This window comes from Tenrec ecaudatus, chromosome 2 (assembly GCF_050624435.1).
Source record: "Tenrec ecaudatus isolate mTenEca1 chromosome 2, mTenEca1.hap1, whole genome shotgun sequence".
NCBI classification, from domain to species: Eukaryota; Metazoa; Chordata; class Mammalia; order Afrosoricida; family Tenrecidae; genus Tenrec; species Tenrec ecaudatus.
The window spans coordinates 207,679,308-207,683,415 of NC_134531.1; positions in this window are offsets into that span (position 1 = coordinate 207,679,308).

A 4,108-nucleotide genomic window follows, 5' to 3' on the forward strand; every position below is an offset into this window, starting at 1 on the left:
CCTCTGGATGCCACAAGGGCTTAACAGCCTGCTGGCTGGAAATTCCCATCGTTGGAGGTCACTCCTCATTGTCTACCCTGGACTAGTGACCTGTCAGTCTGTCCCTGGGACACGAGTTCCCCCTTTCTCCTACATCCTGCAAACCAAAAACTGCTTGGGTAGGGGTGGGGTCACAGTGCATGCAAGTGGGGACCAGGACGAACTGAACAGAGCACTCCAGGGAATGGGCATGTAGCCGCTAGTGTTTTCCCTCAGGCCCAGGTCAGAGGGGCTGAACAGAGGGCGTCATGGACCCCCATCCCTGCCCCCAAATATGTGTCAACTCGGCTGGGCTGTGGCTCTCGGTTGTAAAATGATGAGATCATTCCCCGTGATGTAATCTGATGTGATCAGCCAATCCTTTGTTAAGGAGGTCAAGGTGAGATATACCCTTAACCCCGTCACAGCCCTGATCTGACCTAAGGGGGGCTTCCCTGCAGTGTGGCCTGCATCACCTTTTATCTTACAGGAGGTAAGGGGAGAGGGGCAGGGGTGGGGCAAGGAAAAGAGCCAGGAATAGAGCATGTCCTTTGGAGCCAGGGTCCCTATGCTCTGAACCTCCTAGACCCAGGACACCCAAGATCCCCAAGGAACCCCAGACCTCCAGGTGCTGAAAGGAGACAAGGACCTTCCCCCCAAACTGTGAGCCAATAGAAAGAGAGTCTTGAGAGTTGGCTCTGAACTTGGCCTTCAGGCCTCCAAAACTGTGAGCAAATCCATTACTGTTTGTGAAAGCCGCCCACTCACTTCTGGGTGATGAGCATAGAGGACCTCCTCCAGGCCCAGAGGAGCCTCTCCCAGACCACCCCAGCTGCAGGCTGCCCCTCCTCCAAGGACCAGCTCCAATCTTCTATACCCACCGCCGTCTGCTCGCCGGTGCTTCTGGGTTGCAGGGCACAGGCCTGGGGGCTGAGAACAGCAGGTTCCCTGGGGAGACGCCGAGGCTCACAGAGTGAGCAGCCCAGGTACAACGGGTAACAGCGTTCCCTCATCTGGCAGTGGGCAGTAAATGGAAATGAAGACCGTGCCTCAGACAGACAGACAGATGGATGCCCACGGCTGGTCACCAGTCCTGGTGAAACCAGGGAGCACAACCCTGCACCCAGCTCTCCAACCTGACCTCCATCAGTCTTCACACTGAAAAGGCTCCAAGGGGCGCCCTTGGAGGGGGACATCCTGTGTTCCACCAGCACAGTCCAGATGTTCCTACGAACGCTCTGCCACAGCTCCAGCAAGCCAGGCAAGCGGGGGCATAAAGCAGCGCTAAGCAAGACCACACAGACCCACGTCAGCGAAACGAGTGCTTGCTGGCGCACAATGTGGGGAGACCAGGACAGTGAAGGGAAGCCCCAGATGCAGTCTCCACACCCACAGAAGCGGGGTGAGGGCGAGGGAAAGATGAAGGGTCAACAACCATGGGAACCGAGGAACTTTAAGATCAGTGCTTTACATCCAGGCATAGCCAGGGGACCAAATATGGAAATGGGATTCTATAACTCCCAAATCACTTTAAACCAACCGACTGACAAACTCACTGCCATCGGGTTGATTCCGACACACAGCCACCTTAGAGGACAGCGCGGAGGCCCCTGAGGTTTCTGAAACTGTACATCTTTACGGGAATCTCGGCCGACGGTTTCAAACTTCTGACCTTGCCAGTTTGCACCCAGCGTGAGAGAACTAACACAGATTACTCAGTCAATACCTGTGGGATATGATCAAAAGCATCCTCCCACTTTACTGGAACCCAAGACAGATGGCACTTCAACAAACTCCACAGGGAGTGTAAAGATGCTGGACAAGAAAGACAGCCCCAAGACAGACGGAGGGAAAAACGGATCAAAGAAATGGAGAAATTAGCACAAGCAGAGAAGGAAGAAGGGATGGGGGCGGGGGGAGTTAATCTATGAAACTGAACATCGGTGCTTAAAAAAAAAAAAAAAACAAGAAGGCGGGGCATACAGCGTTGGGAAAACAGGACAGAATGCACATGTCACATCCGAGAGCGAGCCCTTGTCGTGAGCGCTTGCTGGGAACACTGACGTTACCAAATTTAGAAGAAGAGGCCCTTGAAAAGCCGAATCCCAGCGAAGCAGATAATGACGAAGACATAGGAAGACCAGGGACGTAAAACATGGAAAGACAGCCAAGCATCTGTGAAAGAAACCAGACCCAGAGACCTGGTGGGTGGACTCCATTAGAAAGGCGGGGCAGGTAAGCCGATGCCGTACACACTGTGGCTGCGCTCTGGCGAGGATGAAAGCCTGGCCATGTCCCTAGCACAGTGGCTCAGCACAAAATACCCCTCACAGTTCTGGGGGCCAGGCGGCCCCATCAGGGCCTCGGCTCTAGGGGAGGGCCCTTCCTCGTTGACAGCCTGGTAGTTTCTTGGCAGCTGCTCCTCCTCCTCCTCCTCTTCTTCCTCTAAACAGTTTTATCGATCTATAAGTTGCATATCATGCAATGCAATAACTCGCTCGTATCAAGAAGACTTGTAGAATCACCACCACAGTCCGTCTGAGAACAGCTCCTTCGTTCTTGTGCTCATCGATCTTCGCTCCCTATTTCATCTGTCTTCCCCGGGATCTGCTTGTTTCCAATCAGTTCTTTTTGTAAGACGCCGCTCAGAAGTGACTAGGTTGTGTTAGTCCGGGTAGACCAGAGAAACAAATCCATAGACACGCATATGTGTGTAAGAGCGAGAATTCTATAAAGTGTAATTGCACATTAAGAAAGCATCCCAACCCAGTCCAGTCCAAGCCCCTAAATCCAATATTAGCCCATATGTGTGACACCAATATATAAAATCCTCTTCAGACTCATGAAACACATGTATTGATGCCAAATACAGGATGATCACAGGCCAGTGGGTAGAAAGTCTTTGGATCCAGTGGCATTGTAAACATCTCAGCACTGGTAGGGGTCTCTACATGGCTTCTCTGGCTTCAGAGGTCTGGTTGCATCAGGGTAGGTCCATGTGGCTTCTCCAACTCAGGGCTCTAGCATAGTTCCGTGTGTCATGTCAGCTACAATGTCTCCGAGGGAGGGAGCAAAGAGAGGGGTCTCCCGCCTCCAAAGAGGAAATACGGATTTCCCAGTATTCTCAGGAGAAGGCCATGTCCACACAGAGGCCTCATTGGCTATGGCCTGATTGACAGAGTAGACCCCACCCCTTCATGCTTAATCCTCTCAAGTCCCAAATTGACACCAGATGATGTAGCTACCACTCTAGGGTTAGGAGGAAGCCTGGCTGACATGATCTCATTAACGTAACACGAGGACCAGGTCATAGTTAAGGGAGCAAGGGTTAGGACGTCAGGCACGTTATGGAGGGGACACCATTCTGTTCCCAACAGGTAGGAACCTAGCAGTGGAGTGCCTTGTTGAAAAGGTGGCTTGTGTTCAAAGGGCTCTCCAACCTGCCAAATTGTACCATGAAAGCATAGCCAACTTGCCCCCCTCCCCTCGGGCACAGAGAGTGGCCATGCCGTCTCCCCCCAGCACAGCTCGCTCTCACTTACTCGTGGGCCCCGATGGTGCAGAGGTTTGAACAGCTCCTTTGTGCCAGGCACTGTCTGGACACTGGTGAGATCACATCACGAAACACATCAATAGCCCTGCCGGCTCCCAGGAGCGTTCTTCTAAGAAGGAAGCAAAGTGAGGTGGGGAAGGCCGGGAGTGCGTGGTGGTGGCAGGATTTTAAGAGTGGTGAAAGGGGAGTCTCCCTTAGAAGGAGACCCAGGAGCAGAGAAGACAAAGGAGCAACAAGCCTGCCGTTATTGTGGGGCACAGCATTGCAGGCAGAGGGAAGAACCCATGTGAAAACTCTCAGCAAGTATGTGCGGTGTGTTCAAGGGACAGGGAGGAAGCTAGTCTGACCGAGAGCCAGGGGCAGGAGTGGTGGTGGGCAGCTCAGGGGCACTGAGGGTTGGGAACAGAGGCACGGCATGATCTAATGGCTTGTCACAGGGTTGCCCTGACTAATAAGTGACAGAGGTAACGTGGCATGGGGATTCAAAAGGAGTAGAGAGTGGTGTCTCAGGCCCAGGCACCTTGTCGATTTTGCTTT